Here is a 21947-nt window from a genome sequence, read left to right on the forward strand (position 1 = left end):
TCAAGGTCCAAAATTGATATCCCCGACTCTGCACTTTGGCAATTATTGCTTCTCATTTTTTTTAGTCCCTTTCCAAAATTGATTCAACTTTAACATTATTTTCAATTCTTTTATTTTTAACAACGTTTTCCGTTTTGATTTTTGTTTTTAATTCTTTGTATCTAATTTATAATGATTATAAACATTTAATCTCGACATAATATGCAGTTAGGTTAGCTACGAGAATTAAAAATAACATTCATGTCTGGCGAGGAGGCAAAAGAAATCTTAAAAGTAATTTTATCATTATTGTACCTATGTTCTTTTTTCAGTAATTTATCCTTATCAAAATTAATCCCTCTAAATAAATAAACTTTCTATGCTGACAAACTGCTAAATTCATACCAATTCTTGAAAAGGGACAAACCATTATATGAAAAATTCTTTAACCGCTTCTGTGCCAAGAGCGAGTTAACTCGCATTCTTGGCCTGCTGTGCACAGCTACACTTCTACCTACTGGCATTTAAAAGGTTAAGTACAGTAGAAACGATAATACTTTTTTCCTCGTGTGTATGAATTATTAAATTGTTTGTATGGTTGTGTTTCTCATTGAGTAATTGTATGCCCTTGAATTTTTGAATGACGTTTGTTTGCTAGTTTTTATGTTGGTTCGATCATCGGACTAGTTTTTTCATGGAATTCAGTTTGTGGATTTTGTTTTTTCTGAGTATTGAGACTGGATTGTATTTCTAGTTAACTCGTAAACTTGCATTGATTTATTGATGACTGGTATATTGCCAAATTTATTTTGTAAACTGTAAAAAAGTGACACTTTTGGAAAATATTAACTTCATATGAATGCTTAAAAAAAATTCCCTCTTCTACAATATATGTATTTATTTATTTTTTATTATTTATACCCGCTAAACTGCCAAAGCAGTTTGTCAGCAGGTCAGTTTAACAATATTAATATATTACTAAAGCATACAAATAACGAGAAATCACAATATTTAACCGTTTGAGTGCCAAAAAATTCATACATTTGCTTGTAAAATGCCACCAAAAAAACATAATTTTTTATGAAACTATATATTTTTTTAAAACCCCATAAATTCTTTGAATTTTCAAGGATTTCGATAAATCAAAATATGATATTGGTTTAGAATCACGCGGAGGAGGATCCCAAAGTCCAGGCGTTTCGAAAAAATGAGAATTTTCGGTAGAAAAATTGGTTCCGGGAGGTACATTTGAAAATGAGTAATTTCCCGTGTTACTCTCCATTTCTTGGTCACGATCCGAAGAATTACTGGAAATTCGCATCCTGCGGTTGGGAAACACAGGTATGACATCACTGACATCACTCTCATCAGAGCTACTCTTACTCCAACTTGAATTAGAGGAGTGGAAATCGTCGCTCCCGCTGTCAGACATTTCAGAGGACGCCCTCGACTTTCAATTAACTAAAATAAAAAAAATAATAAATGAATCTGAAATTTATACGGTTTACTACGATCTTACAATTATTAAGATAATATTGGAATAATATTTACCAACGCCGCAGCACCACACCCGACGTACGCGCGAATCAGAACACGACTGACGCAATCGACGGAAATCGACGATCGGCAATCTTCGTTAAAACATGAATCGACGAAAGTCAACGATTGGCAATCAAACGGTTAAAATAGATACAGAAGAATTTAAATAAGAACTTAAATAACTACAAAACCGAGACATATATAAAAAAGAAACAATAGAATAACTTTTAACTTACTACAATACAAAAGAATAAAATATCACCCTCAGCTCTTACTAATCTCCAGAATTTGGCTGAATTTGAACGGGCTTTAAAAACAAAATTGCTTAAAAAACTTCTTTTCAATGTTTTATAATAAGCCATATTATCAAACTTTCGATAATTGTTTGGTTTCGGTTGCCTCGTTATTGTACCTTTTTTAAATGTCTGCTCAGAAGACACTCATTTCTGAGCGCAAACTACCTCCTGTTTTATATTATGCTTTTTTTTATTTTTTTTTTTATTGTTGATGCATTTTTTTTTTACAATATTTCATATTTCAATTTAGTAATGTTGGCCTCACTGGGTTGTTTACCCGTGCTGAGGCCTCCATTTTATAATTTAAGAATTTATACATTTAAAAAAAATAAAAGAAAAACAACATTAAAATAAAGATAAACTTAAAATAAAAAATAAAGATTAAAAATTAAAATATAATTATAACACTAAAAGAAAAATATCAAACGAGAATGTAAATCGGCATTTATAATGATATATCGTCACCTTAAAGCAATAGTGGGATATCTTGAAAAATGCTGTTCTGAGATAATAGGACTTTTAGGTTTGCGTGAGCTCTAGCAGCATCAAATTAACTAATCTTGCAGATTAATGATATAGTATAAGAGAGGTAAATTATTTAACATCAACACAAAATTGTAATAATAGAAAAATAATTCATTTTTTCATACTAATTTTGACAAAGTATACGTAAATCTGGAAATATCTCACTGTTGCGTGGAGTGTTTGGTAATCATCTCAAATTATCTCAGTGTAGCATAGTAATAATATTACGAGTTTAGATGGATAATTGAATTAATAATTGTTCCTCGGGAGATTTTTTCAATGTGTACGACTGTTTCAGGCTAATAATTGCTTTAAATAATTAATAATTGCTCAAAATAATTAATAATTCTTATTTCTGCATGTTTTTCCATGATGTTTATAATCATAAATACATTTTCAACAGTACACACCCACTCACTCCTATAGTTTGTCAATACGACAATTGACGATAGTAAGGTGGAATAAAAATGAAAAAATATATATTTGTGCTTATAAATTTATTTATGAGAAGCGTTATATAATGTATGTAACAAAAATAACAGAAAAACCTTAAGGATAAAAGTATGTAACAAAATTAACAGAAAACCAAGAATAAAAAGTAGGTATGTATCAAAAATAACAGAAAACCTTTAGAATAAAAAGTATGTAATTTTTTTTACAGAAAACTTTAAGAACAAAAAAATAAAACAAATATGTGTTGATTCCCTGGAAACCTACAATGAACCTTCATCGTTATTTTCTTCTTGTACATCGCAGTATGTATTAGCAGTATTAATTAATTCAAAACAAATTATGAGGTTTTTTTGGTATAACACCACTTTGGCAAACAAATAAGAAATCACGATTTTTATTCGGTGGAATTTTAGGTGGAACTGTATAAGCTGGTCCTAGAATTATACTATTCTCATTCCGAACATTCTTTAGTCGCTCTCTCACATTAATGCTCTGATTAAATGGATCGTCTTTGTAGGTGCTTTTGTATTTGATAACTAACGATTCGTCTTTAGTGATCTGTAAAATCTTAACTTTATTCCAAATACATTTATTTTAATCCATGTTTATTGAGAAATTTTTTCCAGTCTTCTCACATACCTTCTTCCAGTCAATGAAGTCCGTTGTTTCCATTTCTGTTAACTTATAACTTATAACGAGGTTCATTCTTCTTGGAACACTTTATGATCATCGCTAACTCCGTTGGAATAAATATTAGGCCTTTTTTTAAAACCCTGACCTTTTCTCTGTCAATGCAATAATGAATGGAGTCTCCTTTGTTCTCTGAGTGCCCAACAATTAGGTATATATGGGTAATGATTTGAATATCAAGTGTCCATAGTGCATGCATGTACATAGAAAATAAATAAAATTGTTTTTATTCTGTGCCACACAGTTATCAGAATAAAAGATCACTTCCCGTTTCCCTTGGCAAAGGTCTTTTAAAAATGTGTACACGCAGGTAGATATTTCAATTGCGCATCTTTTAGCTACACCCTCATGCCGCATGTAACAATGGCCCTGTCTTGTTTGGTATTGTAAATACAGAAGTTATAACGTTTAACTTGCTCTTATAAAAAAATAGATATACCTATTGCCATTTGGCAACGGCATAACAGCTCGAAAGTCATAAATGGCAACTACAGTATCATCAGTGGTCTTGGTAATGTTTTTAACTTTTTCTTGTCGAGATAGCTTTACATTCTGAATTTGTTCAGAATATTATTATTTTTTCTAATATCTCATTTGCAGTACTATAGTTGTATTATACACAAAATCCACAAAGGTTCTTTTTTGGTTAAAAATATATTGAATTTGGTATTGAATTGTATGTAGAGTGTGTAACATAGAGATTACCTACCGAGACACACTTCTATTTGTACAAATTGTACATCTTTTGGATATTTGGAGATCCGAGATGATCCTGCACGATAATAGTGCGATTCCACTCTACTAAAGCTGTTGATGTGATTCATAACACCATCAACTAAATCATCCTTTTGCAGGAAGCTGTCTGTTTTCTTTTTTAATGCAGTGCTTATGGTATTATTGCTTATATCTAAGGTTGCCATAAAAAAATCTTACACATACGTATGTTATGTCCATCTCTCTCAAAATAATAACCACTATTAGCTAGGATTCATGGAATCATAAATATTAAAATATTTTAATCGATCAACTTCCAAAACAGATTCAGAACATTTGTATTTACAATTAGTACACAGTACAGGCTTAATTTGTTTTGCTCTGCGTATTTTTCCTGACTTTGCTACATACTCCCGACCAGTATTCACCTTCAGTTTATTTATGTTTCTCTTCCAAGATCACCCAACATGTTGAAAACTATAGAGCTACAATGAGACAATAAATTTATTTCAGTATTTTAAACGACCTTTTGAAAGCAACAGTGGGACAACATCAATATCTCAGTGTTGCTCTGAGTGACCGAACATTTCAATACTGAGATTTTACTTGTAACACTGGCAATTTTTTTTAAAAAAAATATCCCAGTAATGCATCATGTAGAACTCAAAATTTTACATCGAACTGCATACTTATCTCAAAAGTGTATTTTTCGAAGATATCCCACTATTGCTTTAAGGTGACGATATGTGTTTGTGCGTGTTGCGTGTTTTATATATTTCTTTAGTTTTAATGTTCTTGTTTTGTCCTGTGCTATAATAGCACTGTTTTTGTTATTCTTTGTTTTGTCGTCGCTTCGTATAAACTCTACATTTAGTGTTATATTATTAGATCTGTATTGGGTAAGGCGCACTGTAGGAATAATTAAGAACATGACCACTAATACTAAATTACCGTTTTTAAGTTTGTTATAGTAAAGCGCACTTGAAGTAAAATAACACTAAACTACTCTATATAAATGCTGTGTTATTACTATTATAAGGGCTTAGAATATAACTATTATTATTTATTTATTAATTTTATTTTTGGTAATTTATACATTTAAGTTTACAAATGACTAATTCATACATATAAATATTCTATGTTTTTTCTTGCTTGTTGTGGCTCCTAAACAACATCTTGAACTTTCCAATTGGGGCAGACTTTAGGTTTTCCGGCAGCGCGTTATAGTATTTCATCCCTTTATACATGGTGTCCGGAAACTCGTAGTACAAGCCGGAAACTGGAGAATGTATACCACACGGGGAACCCAAATAAACATAAAGTTTTTTGATTTGAGCATTTTTATTAAAAAATATATTTTTCGGCTATTTCAGGGTTCAAATTTTTTCGTCATTATTTGTTTTACTTTTAAATTTTTAAATAGTTTTAATTAGTTGGGTACTTTGATCTTCAGTAATAATTTATAAGAATTTGATCAAAAAAAAAATCAACTTTTGACTCGATTTGCTCGAAAACGAAAGCTCAAATCAAAAAAAATTATACTACAAAAATGACTCCAAATGTGATGTAGATTCACCAGTTTCCCGCTTGTACTACGAGTTTCCGGACACCATGTATAGTATACTATTCTGGGTATTCGCCTTGGCCACAGACATAGGAATTAATAGACGAGAAGATAATGGCGAGGGGTAAAATCAACTGTTGAAGAACGAAGGGGGTGAAGCTGACTGTGATTCGTCAATAAATCAATCTGACAGTAAATAGGCATCTCGCATTATAATATCACCATTTACTTCTTAAAAGTAAAATCTGCTTTTGAATGAATAGACATTTTTACATGGGAGCGCAAATTACTCGCCACGTTATGAACAAATTTGCGAAGTCCAAATTCGGCAAAAAAAAATTTCTTCTATTTTCAGAGTCGAATATTTCGTTTAAGTATTTAGTTAAGACACTTTTATAAATGTTCATAATTAACTTCCCAGCAACCAACCAGCTTTGTGTTTCGCGTCCAGACGTTTCTCGATGTGATAGTAACAACTGATTCATATTATACGATGTGAATATGCTTAAAATAAAGTAAAATAATGCTTATATATAGAATGTAATACGACAATTGGGTTTATTCTCTTTTGCACATCTATTTTTACAAGTTTTCATAGCACAAGTCAACATTTTGCCGTGTTATTTCGTAAAATGAACCGATGATGCCTCGACCATAGTTCGCACAAGAATGATGACGTCACGTTTTCAAATTTCACTTGAGGCCATACGCGAGCCCAGCCGGCTCCAATGGAACCGGTATGGGGAGTGGGGATAATACGCTTTTAATCACTTAGGGCAGGTCTACTAATATTCATATGTCTATGGCCTTGGCCTTTTTTGGTAGCCTGATTTCATTGCACGTCCTAGTTTTATGTTTGTGTATGTCCTTGTTGTATACAATTCTATTTGAAAAATATTTTGGTAGCAGGTTGTTTACTATTTTGTGTAAAAATATCATCGTATTCAAGGTCAACATCTGTTTCACCGTTAGCCAATTTAGTTCCTTTAACATTTTATTTACTTTTGAATATCTATTTCGTCGAATTTTTATTTTAATATTTATTTTACTAACTATCGCACCATTTCCGGCAGCTGTAGGTAGAGAGGTTGGACCGCCAAACAACTTGGTCTTGGCACACACTCCTTGCCTCATTCACATTCATACATGGTCTCCTACATACTCTTCCGTTATTCTGACCCTCGAAATGGCCCGACGTATCTGGTTCACTTACACCTCGGGTGTCCCCGACTTCTGCTACCATTAACATTTGCGTCTTATATTCTCCTTACACTTGTTTCTTCGTTCATTCGCTCTACATGCCCAAACCATCTAAGGCGTCCCTTTGATTATAGCTAACGCATGGACAACTTTGTAATGCATATAAGACACCTATAAAGATTATTATAAAATTATTTGCGTAATATCACATCACAAAGTAAAATTTCTTATTGAACTTTTGAATGTTCTGCAATGATATCCCTGAGGCGCATGCGTGTTAAACCAATTACGGCAATACATGTGCTTTGTATGTAAAGAATGCAAGACCAAAGTGTAATTAACCACTCGGGTCACATAGTGCTATATCTGTCACCAAATGACACATCCTCAAAACCCATTCTACCTGCTTTTATATTATGAGCAGACATATTAGATTTAGAAAGAGAGAGCACCAAGCTTTCTCTTTTCATTTAAAAATTTACCATAGATAGGTACTCCCGTATAATTTGAAATAATTCTGCAGAAAACCCTCAAACAGTTCCAAATGTTGCCAATTTTTAAATACATTTATTTGAATTTCGATTTAGTTTTTGTGAAGGAATGAATGCGAATCTTGGAAATGAAAAATTAACCCACTTCCCGACATTCGATCGAGCTGATACTGGGCAGATAGACTCGTTGTCGATGACAGTGCATTCTTTACTTTTGGTGGCAATCCCAAATACACACGTGGATATATACGCATTACACTGAAATTGGATGATACTACACCAGTTAATATACTAAATAAATGTCGGTTCAACCCAATCGGGATTTGGCTAATTTGTGAACGCGGTTGACTCCAGTCACTGGGGAGGAAGGTTCAATCCTCGGTCAAACCAAGTTTTGAAAGTTTACAGCAGTTAAAAGCCAATCGCTGGAGAGAAATGTTTAAGCCTCAGTTCACAGATTTTGCAAACAAAGTAGTAAAATTCTAGATAGCAATCGAAAAAGAATTGCCACCAGCATAGGCGTAGTCGCAATGCAAGTTACGCACGCTTAGTAGGTACCTATCGTATGATATCTTTGTGAGATGTATAACCGAACCGAGTTTCGTAGTAGGCCGTATAGTCTCACTGTATCAAGTTAGTTAGGACTCTTGTGCGGTGTTCACATTAAAAAAGGAATAAATGAGCTTACTTGGGCATACGGACACGCCTACAACACACCTCTATCGGTTTATTTCTTCAGTGACGGGTAACTTGTTGAACTTGTTGATGGCGTAAAACCGCGAATTTTCCTTATTATTTCGCAAGTTTCCTCGTTAAGTACTGAGAAATCAGTTATTTTAACCTCGATCTTCCTTCTGAACTTGCTGACCTGGGTTTTATTTACATTTCATACAAACAAATATATATACCAGTATAATATATTTTCGTAAACAAGACCGACTCGAATCTGCCTTACGTAAGGTTGAGGTATATTGTGTATGAAACAAACAAAATCTGTGACAAAATTGGCCCAGATTTTGCTGTCATCAATTTTTGGCAACGCAACTATTTTTAACATAATTTTTACTGTCAAATCTGCCCTGATGATGGACACTACAAGACTGTTTGGAACTTTGGTCAAATGATAAGGAAGCGCCACACGGCATAATAACCCTCTAAATCTATCATCATCATATCACAGCCTTTGTGGTCGACGGGTAAGGCTCTCTACTAGCAAGCTGGAGGTTGCGGGTTCAAATCCCGGTGTGCGCAAGTAAATTTGTGTTGTTTCACAAATTACTCATTTAAAATAAAATGTAGTGGAATATACTCTCAGTATAGCCCAGGTGTAAGACCACCATTCAGAATTGAAACATTGCTTGAAATGGCTTTGGCCGTGTTTGGTGTCCAGATCTGAATAGCTCGGTACTTCCCCACCTTCCTCTTCCCCAGCTCCTTCCTCTCCCCACTACCTTCAGACTCACAACATACACCAGTTGGGGATGCCATAGTCTTATGCGGTATTCACATTAAAAAATATATACAGGGTGTATCGGCAAGTACCCGACAAACTTTAACCAGCTATTTCTCAGCACATTTAGAGTAAAAAATGTTATTGGCGCTTTGTTGTCCGGAAACATTTTTTTTCCATTAAAAACAAAAAATAAATAAAAAATCCACACTCCGTCAAAAAGTGTCCTCGCTCTTTCGTACACACTAAATAATAATAGTAAAAAATGTGACGAATGGTGCCGTGCCATTTCGTTGTGATTGTAAAAGCGCGCCAACGTAGGTACGTACGTATATTATTCAACGAAATTGGAATAAAATATTGCCAGACGGGTTTTCAAACTTTGACAAAGGATAAAACATTGGTGACATGTGGTGAAAATATGAATAGTAAATTTTTTATTAAAAAAAATGTTACCGGACAGCAAAGTGCCCATAACATTTTTTACTCCAAATGTGCTAAGGAATAGCTGGTTAAAGTTTGTCGGGTACGTGTCGATACACCCTGTATATTGAATTATGAAATTCTGGATTCAGTATTCAATTTGGGAGGCGGGTATGGATACCGCCGCCTCGAGAACCATTTATTGGATAACCTATATCCTTGCTATAGGTCACCCCTTGTGGTTTGCTACATTTGGTGACTCAGCAGGTGTGCCCGGGTTCATGGGGTGAGGTTTGTATTGGTCTTGGCGACGGATGCGTTTGCCCACCGACTGCGTGGCGGGCCCGCATTCGGGAGAGACTCATTTTTCTCCGTGGAGGGATGGAATCATACGTCCGTCACTCCTCGACTAACTGACCCCCAGATTTCTACCCACCCCTCATACATTTTTCTATCCCAGAACTTCATCTCCTTCCTTTCCCTAAGAAGACCCTCCACACAGCATCTCCAAAGATGACATATGCCATGAGGGGAAAAAAACCTCGTGGAGCTAGTGTAAAAAAGGAGTTCTGACGTTCCAATAACTCTGCCTACCCCTGCGTGAATGTGAATGCTGTTTAGCATGCCGATTATTCTTTTGATTCCGATTATTCTTTCGATTCAGATTATTCTTTCGATCCCGATTATTCTTTCGATTCTAATTATTCTTTCGATTCCGATTATTCTTTCGATTCCGATTATTCTTTCGCGTCCGATTAATCTTTCGATTCCGATTATTCTTTCCATTCCGATTATTCTTTCGATCCCGATTATTCTTTCGATTCTAATTATTCTTTCAATTCCGATTATTATTTCGATTCTGATTATTCTTTCGCGTCCGATTATTCTTTCGATTCCGCCTATTCTTTCGATTCCGAGTATTCTTTCGATTCGATAAAATTCAATCAAGGTGAATTTTGTATTAAAATAACTGCTTTCATGTCTTATGCTACGTGTACATAAGCGAGCTGAACCTCAACTTATGGGAAAGGAACGAAGTAACCGCAAATGACGCGAAACGCTTCTTGCAGTTGCTTTATTCCCTTCCCGTAATTCGTGGCTTGGTTCGCGTTTCGGTTGGCAAATGTATACGTACCATTATTCAATCGGTAAATACAAGAAAACAAATATGTAAATAAACCTAATAGAAATTATTGTTCATGAACTTGTTTGTAAAGCCGAAGAAGTTACATTGGAAACGGACTTTGTCACTTTAACCAATCGTAGCTGGTTGCATATTGCATAATAACCTGCACTGCAAGCATCGTATTTCACAAGTCGACACTAACACTTAGCCTGGAGGAGTAAAACAAGGCCGTTCAAAACCATTCAGTTATTCATTTCATCTTGTAACAATACCATAAATGAACAAAAACATCCAGTTATTCATTTCATCTTGTAACAGCACCATAAATGAATAAAAACATCCAGTTATTCATTTCATCTTGTAACAGCACCATAAATTAACAAAAACATCCAGTTATTCATTTCATCTTGTAACAGTACCATAAAATAACAAAAACATCCAGTTATTAATTTCATCTTGTAACATTACCATAAATGAACAAAAACATCAAGTTATTCATTTCATCTTGTAACAGTACCATAAATTAACAAAAACATCCAGTTATTCATTTCATCTTGTAACAGTACCATAAATTAACGAAAACATCCAGTTATTCATTTCATCTTGTAACAGTACCATAAATTAACAAAAACATCCAGTTATTCATTTCATCTTGTAACAGTACCATAAATGAACAAAAACATCCAGTTATTCATTTCATCTTGTAACAGTACCATAAATTAACAAAAACATCCAGTTATTAATTTCATCTTGTAACAGGACCATAAATTAACGAAAACATCCAGTTATTCATTTCATCTTGTAACAGTACCATAAATGAACAAAAACATCCAGTTATTCATTTCATCTTGTAACAGCACCATAAATTTACAAAAACATCCAGTTATTCATTTCATCTTGTAACAGTACCATAAATGAACAAAAACATCCAGTTATTCATTTCATCTTGTAACAGTACCATAAATTAACAAAAACATGCAGTTAATCATTTCATCTTGTAACAGTACCATAAATTAACAAAAATATCCAGTTATTCATTTCATCTTGTAACAGTACCATAAATTAACAAAAACATCCAGTTATTCATTTCATCTTGTAACAGTACCATAAATTAACAAAAACATCCAGTTATTCATTTCATCTTGTAACAGTACCATAAATTAACAAAAACATCCAGTTATTCATTTCATCATGTAACAGTACCATAAATTAACAAAAACATCCAGTTATTCATTTCATCTTGTAACAGTACCATAAATTAACAAAAACATCCAGTTATTCATTTCATCATGTAACAGTACCATAAATTAACAAAAACATCCAGTTATTTATTTCATCTTGTAACAGTACCATAAATTAACAAAAACATCCAGTTATTCGTTTCAACTTGTAAGTGGTTCCATGGGCGGCGGTACCCAAATGAATGCAAATCTTGGAAACGAGCTTTTGGTTCCGGTAAAATCGGATGACATTACTGCAGTTAATATGCGAAATAAATGTCGGTCCAACCTGACCGGCATTTGGTGAGGTTGGTAAAGTTGTCTACTCTATTTCCTGATAAGGAAGGTTCAATTCTCAGTCAAACAAAATTAAGATGTCGAAAATTTAAAATTATTTATTTTTCATAATTTGAGCAATGTAACTGGCCCTTTCCTTTCCCATAATTCGTTCCCACAATTTGTTCGTTCCTTTCCCATAATTCGAGGTTCGGCTCGCAAATGTATACGCAGCCTAAGGTGTTGAAATGGAGCATTCCTCTCAAGAACAAAGATAAAGAATAAGGAAAAGTATAGGCGTTTAGTAGGTACTATGTACAATTTAAAATACCCGCCTTATTACTTGTAATAAAATGTGCGTATGTCTAAATAAATACAAAATACTTTCAGTGTCTTTGGGATGATTTTTAACAAACTGTGCTAATCAAATTATCCAATTATTGTTATATCAAACTGTCTAATTCGAAAGTCTGGCATAATCTCACATTTCAATCGACTATATATAATTTGTTCCTAAATCGGCGGTAGGTACTCGGTGTTGCCGTGGTAATGATTTTTTTTAACTGTGCCTAAATGCTAGTACTTTAATATTTTGACACATTCACCATAGAGCTACAATTAGAGGCGCTACTGCAAAACTTGTTCCAGTATTATAACGCGATAAGAGATGCACGTAGACCGGATTCGATAATTTTCGTTAGAGCGTTGGGAGAATTGGAGGTCAGTTGGAAGTGAAAAAGCAGTACCTATGTTTTCGCCAAATATCTCATCTAAATATTATACATCAATGGTAGGTACTACTAAAGTTGTTTGTGAATTCTCGGTCGCGTTTTTACAAAGCTCATAGCCCATACCATATCAGTCACGGTGTATATGAGTTTAGTCGACATTTCATACGGATTCAGCCATGGTGACGACTCTAGTAGATTAGGTTCTGTTTGTGCAAAATCATTTACAAAGCCTATACTATAGGGTTTTCCAATAATATCAATGGTTTCGTTGCTTGTGTGGCACGTAGCGCCGTCTTGTTGAAAGTAAACGTTGTCCAGATCAATACCATCCAATTACGGCCATAAATCATTAATCATCTCTCGATAGCGCAATCCATTCACCGTAACTGTTGCTCCAGCCTCATTTTCGAAAAAGTAAGGTCCAATGACTCCGCCGGACCATAAACCGCACCAAACAGTCACACGTTGAGGATAGAGAGGCTTTTCAACAATAAAGCTTGGGTTGTCCGAGCCCCAGATGCGACAATTTTGCTTGTTGACGAAGCCACCGAGGTGGAAATGGGCCTCATCACTCAAGATGATTTGCATTTGATTCACTCAAGTGAATTTTAATAAGTTCAATGCGTTGTTGAAGCGTGTATCGTTCCATTTTTATTAATGGCGTAGTTTCTACTTGTCAAATGTCGAAAAATGACAGCTTCAAAAGTAACATCTACCGAAATAGCGGGCTATTCAAAATAACACCTCTCATTGGAAAACCCTGTACTTCAGTCATGATTCTGTCATGGTGACGACTACAATAGACTAGCTTTTGTTTGTGAACACCTAACCTAACCTATTCACTGCGACTAGACTTTGCTATCATATTGTACCTTCCAATCGCATTAATAATATAAAATCTGTGGACTGAAATTGTATAGGCTTCTTTAACATTAGCTCCACACAGGAGAACGCTAGAAAAATCATTTCCCTCAGGGCCTAAGTCATCTTTAGGAAGCTGTGTGGAGGGTTTTTAAGCAAACAAAGGAGAGGAGCATAAATAAACCACTCACTAGATCGATATCTTCAGGTTTTTTGTATTAAACAAATTGGTCCTAAAAAACCATAGATACGCGAATATATAGACAGTATAATTCTCATTCGGAGCCTACTTATTATACTATACACCAATGAAAAACTCTGAAAGTTTATTCCATAGACTTTCAGAGTTTTTCATTGGTGAATATAGTTAGACGATCGTATGACGTCACAATATTTCGGTTCCAATTTTCGATCGGAATTATACCCCTCTAGAGAGGAGATTCTGGGATAAAGGGATGTGTTTAGGAGTGAAAGACGTACGAATCCATCATAAAGCCTTACCATCGGGCGCTAAATCTGTCCGAACCACCTGGGATGACATATGACAGGTTATCTAACCAACCCCTAGATAATTAATGGTTCTGAGTAAGTAACTGAAATGGTTCAGGCTCTGGGAAAACTCTTCACGTTCTCAATTCATAGAAATTAATGTATTTTGAAGACCCGCTCAAACAATAAAATTATCATTATCGGTAATAGCAATGGTCGTATACACTGAAGAGATAAATATATAGAAGTGTGTCAGGCGAGTCTGTTGCCCGAAGCAAGTAAGCTCAATCATTTCTCACTTTTACGGAATGAATAAAAAAAATTCAGGTATCGAATTTTTTTTGACCAGATAATCATTGGGATCTAGGAGTCGTCTAGAAGGCTTTCTGGGGCTTAGGAGTTGTCAATTATATTTTTCCTTCCTTTTTGCGAAATTGATCGAACACCGTAGCCCTGTTTTAACTCGAACATTTGGCATTTCATCTGTTTGTTATATTCTGGTTCCGGTTCAAGATGGTAGCCGTGTTAGATACTACATTTTTATCCCGCCAGGATTCGCATGATCGTGATTACAATTAGCTGTCAAATCCGAATAATCAATGTTGTGGTATCTCTACCTGCTCGAAGAAAGTTTAAAAAAAGAATTGTCATCGAGATGGTGACATTTATTCGGACAAATTGTAAAATTCCTTATTTAAAATTTAAAAAATGTGACGTAAAACTTTATGGTTTATAATTAAGTAGGTAGGTGTTTAATAAGTACCTACTTACAAATCTTATGATGTCAGAGGAAATTTCGGTTTTGATTTATTAAATAAAAGAAAATTAGAAACATACTTTTTTTGGACGCTACGTTTATTATTCACAGAACTATTATTTTTAGACATTTTTGTACTTACTTCTTAGAAATTCTTTCCTGAACATAAATATAAACAAATTTCATTGGTCTGTCTGCAGTCTGTAGCCTAGTAGTCGAAACGACTTATATCTCTAAATAGTATAAAACAAAATCGGTATCCGTGTCTGTCTGTTTGTGTGTTTTGTTCTTCTAAACTACGCAACGGATTTTGGTATGGTTTTCACAATCATTTTGAGAATTTTTTCCAGAATATTTATACATAATACATGCATGTTATATTTATAGAAAGCAGAGAATAGTCGATATTTTGTAATAAAGTCGTGAAAAAAATCCCTTTGAATGCCCTTACATTGCTAACGCTGGCTAAACCCAATGAAATACATCAAAATAATGTACTACGGAATTGTATATCTTAAAAATGCCCACTGAAAAGTCCGAGATGGTATATGTACACTTCACCTAGTAAATCTCTAAATACAGGGTTTTCCAATAAGAGTTTTGAATAGCCCGCTATTTCGGTAGATGTTACTTTTGAAGCTGTCATTTTTTGACATTTGACAAGTAGAAACTACGCCATTAATAAAAAATGAAACGATACACGCTTCAACAACGCATTGAAATTATTAAAATTCACTTGAGTGAATCAAATGCAAATCATCTTGAGTGATGAGGCCCATTTCCACCTCGATGGCTTCGTCAACAAGCAAAATTGTCGCATCTGGGGCTCGGAAAACCCAAGAGTTATTGTTGAAAAGCCTCTCTATCCTCAATGTGTGACTGTTTGGTGCGGTTTATGGTCCGGCGGAGTCATTGGACCTTACTTTTTCGAAAATGAGGCTGGAGCAACAGTTACGGTGAATGGATTGCGCTATCGAGAGATGATTAATGATTTTTTATCGCCGGAATTGGATGGTATTGATCTGGACAATGTTTACTTTCAACAAGACGGCGCTACGTGCCACACAAACAACGAAACCATTGATCTTTTACGATTGAATATCAAAATAACACCTCTTATTAGAAAACCCTGTAGTATAAAACAAAATCGCTATCCGTGTCTGTTTGTGTGCTTAGTTCTTCTAAACTTACGCAACGGATTTCGGTATGGTTTTATAATTATGGTCACTATAATTTAGAGAATTTCTTCCGGAAGATTTATATATATTATACATGCATATCATATTTATAGAAAGTAGAAAAAAACGTCGAACAACTCCGGGTGCACGTCAGCTAATAAACAATAATTGGTGTCTTTTTTTTATCGGTGTAGATGACACTTCTATGGATTATGTGTTCGGTGGTCGTATATCGTATATGTGCGGTCTCAGGTAAGCCCAAAATCAGTTGATATTTCACCTTCGCCGGTGTAGCAACCTTTGCTACTCGGTCGCAGATTACTAATATTTAATTCGCTGTTGAAAATTTTTCTTTATCGGTTGTAATAAGTAACAAAATATCGTCTGTAAATTTCTGATTAGTGTTGTTGATAAGTGATTTTTGTGAGAGTGTTCATTTGTTTTTTTTACGTAAGTACCTACTTATTTGGGATACTATTTTTTTTACTGAGTTTGTTATTTTCGTTATGATTTCTTCTAACTAAATAACAATCGCGCCTTTTCTTTGGAGGGGTAGACAGATAGGTAGACCGCTGCACAATTCAGTCTTCGAACACGCTCTTGCTTCACTCACGTACATGCATCGTATAATGCAGTGGCGCACCCAGGAAATAAATAAAAAAATATATATATTGCCAATGTCATTCTCGGACGTCTCTGACCTCTTCCACCATTCACTACTTTATACCACAGTGTTACTGTTAAAAAACTGCATTAAATCGACTTTAATTCTCCGTACTCCGTATCTCATTACGGTGCAGAGAAACTGCGTTAAGTATTCCTCGGGTATCCCCGACTTCTTTTAACATTCAAACCACTTTCTAAACACTCCTTGCACTAATAATTTGTTTTAAATTTTTAATTTTAAATACATAAACGGCTATACTGCCTTTTATAAATAACAGAGATGTGCTTTATTTCAAATAAATCCATTTCAAATGGAAATGCAAAATGCAAAATGGGTATTTTCCATTTTGCATTTTAAATGCTTTTCTAAAAACCATTTTGCATTTTAAATGCTTTTCTCAATGCATTTTCCATTTTAAATGCTTTTTTGCAACATTCTTCCTACTATCTCCACTCATCTTTTTTTCATAAGCCCCAAATATCAGTCGGTCCTCAACCTCGCTATGAGAGATACGTTACATTTGCTCCCTGGTAGGAGCCTTGGCAATTGAGTGATACCATTACAAAAAATACTGAACATGGGGCCATGGCGCTGTAATATTAAATGTTAGATAGCAGTTTCTATGTTTTTACGTTGGCAACATTAGTCCCGCGCAAATTTTTTGTGGTTTCATAATCTGTAGTCGTGGTGTTTTTGAATTTACCATCATGTAATATGTTTGTTCTACATTGATGTCCATTATTAAATGACAAAATTTTGATTGTTTGACCTAAGAAACCATTTTGCATTTTCAATGCATTTTGAAAATAGGTATTTTGCATTTTGCATTTGAAATGCTTTTCTAAAAACCATTTTACATTTTGGATTTTCAAATGGAAAAGTTTTGACCCATTTCCATTTTGCATTTCAAATGGTTTTGGGTACCCATTTTGCACATCTCTGATAAATAAACATATAATAGAGTACAAAAGTAAAAAAAAATAATATCATTACATAATAGTAGTTTTAAACTTAAAAATAACATAGATACATTATTTTGTGTATCACAACCAAAAATAACAAAAAAAGAACAATGAGAAATATCATAATTTCATTTCAACATGTCCATATTGCGTATATAAAGTTACAATATGGAAAAATAATTTTTGAGTGTATGTTTATATTGCGCTAATTTTGAGAAATAAATGTCGCCGATGTTAGCATGTTCATTTCCCATAATGTGTAATCGACTGATTGGTGAGTAATAATGTGATAATGTATGTGTGTTATTATAGTAGAACGGTAGAGTCAGTCTATTGTTAGCGCGACCAGGGCAACGAAATCGTATTATTTCTATTAAATCAGGGGTATCCAGGACCTAGTGAATTATTTTATATAATATTAATAGATCACAGATTTTAATAAGAACAAACTTTGAAATTTTCAGTGATATCGGTCCACTACATTACGAGATTAGCGTTGCTCGACTTTGCTCATCTTTGAATAAATATACTATTCATGTATTATATATACAGGGTGTATCGGCACGTACCCGACAAACTTTAACCGGCTATTCCTTAGCATATTTGGAGTAAAAAATCTTATGTGCACTTTGCTGTCCGGTAACGTTTTTTTTTAATAAAAAATTTATTATTCATATTTTCACCACATGTCTCCACTGTTTTATCTTTTGTCAAAGTTTGAAAACCCATCTGGCAAATATTTTATTCGAATTCCGTTGAATAATGCACGTGTGTACCTATATTGGCGCACGTTTACAATCACAACGAAATGGCATGGTACCATTCGTCTCATTTTTAACTATTATTATTTAGTGTGTGCGAAAGAGCGAAGACGCTTTTTGACATGCTTGCTTATAACAGCTATTGAACACGAAACGCAATGCCAATGACAGTGATGTAGTGTGGAAATTTTATTTTTTTTTGTTTTTAATTGAAAAAAAAATGCTACCGGACAGCAAAGTGCCCATAACATTTTTTACTCCAAATGTGCTAAGGAATAGCTGGTTAAAGTTTGTCGGGTTAGTGCCGATACACCCTGTATAAACCTTCCGGAAGAAATTCTCTCACTCTTGACTAGAGTAGAATAATAGTATGTATGAGACGATGTATGAATGTGAATGAGGCAAGAAGTGTGTGCCAAGAACGAGTTGTTTGGCGGTCCGTCCTCTCTGCCTACCCCTGCGGGGAAACGGCGTGATGGTTAGTTAGTTATGAATAACGGTGAAAACCCTATCAAAATCCGTTGCGTAGTTTAGAAGAACTAAGCGCACAAACAGACAGACGCGGGTAGCGACTTTTAAAAAATGTAGGTAGTGAAATATTCAGGTTCCTAATTATGTAACCTATTTTTAATGGGCTTCTTCACACGTAGAACATCTTTTTTTATGTGTATGAATATTTTCATTATTTTAACTCGCCCAAATAAGACAAAATCCTGGGTGCGCCACTGGTCTCATTCTGGTATTATTTTTTATCATTTTAAAATTGTGTGATCTTTAAAAAAACTAGTCGATCCTATATATTTATAGATATACCCAGTTGAGCGGTAAGCTCTCTGGCTCTAGACTAGGAATTCGCGGGTTTTAATCCCGTTGTATGCAAAACAAAAATCGCATTTAAAATTATAAAAATTTCTTTTTTGCACATCTTTCCTAATTGGCAGTTACCCTCAGAATCGTCTTGGTGAGATACGACAATTAAGAATAGAGATGTTGTATGAAATGGTTTTAGCTATGTTTATGTTTAGCGACCAGCTCTAAATAACCAGATTCTCAACATTCCTCACATACTCTTGTGATTTATCACAACAAACGGACGTCGCTGTTATTCCAATAAGTTATTCAATTTTTTTTCTTTGGAATTTTGAATGATAGGTCTCTAGTTATAGTGTTTTTCTTGGAAGAAGTAATTTGTTTTTTTTTTTTTTTATCTGAATGCTAGTTTTGCTTTCGTACCCGGCTTTGTACATGTTTTTTTTCAATTATCTTATCTTAATTATGTTCAACACATTTTAAGGATAGGTAATATTTGTTTTTGATTTATTATCAACTATCAGTTAAATTAATAATAAATACCTATACGTGATTACCGTTAAGACGAGACAATACCCTAAAATATAGTGAAGCAGCCGTGCACAAAAATATGCGACGCTCGGCCTTGGTGTACTCTACTGAATTGTGTCTCGTGTGACGTCATAAGACATGATTGTATACATTTTACCTCAGTTCACTTCGAAAGCTCATAAATTCGTCATTTTGAAGATTTTTTGTTGTTGTAATATAAGGAATATAGATACGTAAAATTTAAAAATATAACATTTTAGAACATCATTGGTTATGTATTCCTTATCAGAAAAGAGAAGTTCTTGTGTCTGATAAGGGAGCTACGATTCTTACATAAGTTTTATGTTATAATAATGTTTTTGTGTAGAATATTGATTTTTCTATGAAATGTTTATTTTTTAAAATTTTATTTGTTCCGATTGGTTGACAATACAGCGCAGTTTTTTTAATACTTAATTTGAACATGTAGGTAGTTTGTTCAATTTTGAAAATGTGCACGGAGGAAATGAAAATTTTCCTCCGTGCACAAAATGTCAAAATTATTTTTTACGAACATTACTGTTCTTGTTTATTCTGTTTGTCGTTGACACATATTTATATCCAGGTATATAGTACATCACTTCACTACTCGAATGAGTTTTCCGGCTTTTTGAGATCATTATTAATTGTTGCTAGAAATTCATATATGTTTCGATCTATGCTTCTAATGTTCATGTGTAGAATTAGTGGGTTGTAGTTGAGTTTGCTTTGGTGGAGACAGTATTTTTCAAAACTGTTATATATTAGTGCAAATTCAAAATCAATAATGCAAAATCATAAACCGCCATAACACTAAGTCATGTATTAATAAAATTAAAATAAAATAAATCTATTTTTGGTTTGAAAATTTGGTCGCTTAGAAATGTTTCAGACGCTTTAATTAAATACTGCGAGTAGAATACATGTTGGCCTTTGAATTTATCGAGTATTTTTTAGATAAGTCTTTTTATAAGCCCAGAAAAAAATAATGTATAAGGCCTATGAAAACTGCTTTAAAGTTCAAAATCTCCTACTTACGAACCCATTTTCGGTTATGATTTTATTGTATAATGTGGCAAATTAAGTTATTTATAAAATGATCGAAAAAAAATATTTATGCCTGAACATCAACAAAATAAAATAAAAGGCACTTTTTGGCCGTGCTTTTTTCTTGCATAAATCAAAACAGGCGGATGGTGTTAAGCGGGAATTTAAAACTTATCGCCATTTACGTAAGGGTTGTTATTGATTTAAAATATGACACGCGTGCATCGCCTTAATGTTATTTTTTGTTTAGAGCATTATTTAAGAAGTCTGTCATTTTTATTCGTAGTCGTTCCTGTCTCTTGCTACTTTGAGCATTAAATATTGAAAAGCTTATTTTACTGTGGCTTTTAACTTTTTATACAAAAAACACAACCTCGTTCAGAAAACAATTGTCAACGGATCGCAAATCAATAAAATGTTCAATTAATTCGTGTCGACTTTGGTTTTACCCATAGCCTTCCCACAAACGCCAATATATTTTGTTTCGTCACCTTAACTAGTAATGTAAGTTCATTTGAACTTAATTACTGTATTATCCTCTCTTATACAGGGTTTTCCAATAAGAGGTGTTATTTTGAATAGCCCGCTATTTCGGTAGATGTTACTTTTGAAGCTGTCATTTTTTGACATCTGACAAGTAGAAACTAAGCCATTAATAAAAATGTACGATACACCCTTCAACAACGCATTGAAATTATTAAAATTCACTTGAGTGAATCAAATGCAAATCATCTTGAGTGATGAGGCCCATTTCCACCTCGGTGGCTTCGTCAACAAGCAAAATTGTCGCATCTGGGGCTCGTAAAACCCAAGAGTTATTGTTGAAAAGCCTCTCTATCCTCAACGTGTGACTGTTTGTTGCGGTTTATGGTCCGGCGGAGTCATTGGACCTTACTTTTTCGAAAATGAGGCTGGAGCAACAGTTACGGTGAATGGATTGCGCTATCGAGAGTAATGATTTTTTTATGGCCGGAATTGGATGGTATTGATCTGGACAACGATTACTTTCAACAAGACGGCGCTACGTGCCACACAAGCAACGAAACCATTGATCTTTTACGGGAAAAGTTTCTTTGAATATCGAAATAACACCTCTTATTGGAAAACCGTGTATTTATTATAATATCATATCTTGTCTGATTCTGTCTTTATTTAATGGTATTGTCTCGTCTTAATATCATTTACCCAT

At 34.0% G+C, this 21947-nt stretch overlaps 1 protein-coding gene across 2 annotated transcripts in view; it reads left to right on the top strand.

The window, feature by feature from the left end:
* LRP1 (LDL receptor protein 1) overlaps positions 1-21947 on the top strand; it is a 325177-nt gene that overhangs the window by 264010 nt on the left and 39220 nt on the right. The window lies entirely within an intron of this gene.

The sequence above is a fragment of the Hesperophylax consimilis genome, chromosome 28 (genome assembly GCF_061612785.1).
Source record: "Hesperophylax consimilis isolate HC1 chromosome 28, BYU_Hcon_1.0, whole genome shotgun sequence".
Classification (NCBI taxonomy): Eukaryota; Metazoa; Arthropoda; class Insecta; order Trichoptera; family Limnephilidae; genus Hesperophylax; species Hesperophylax consimilis.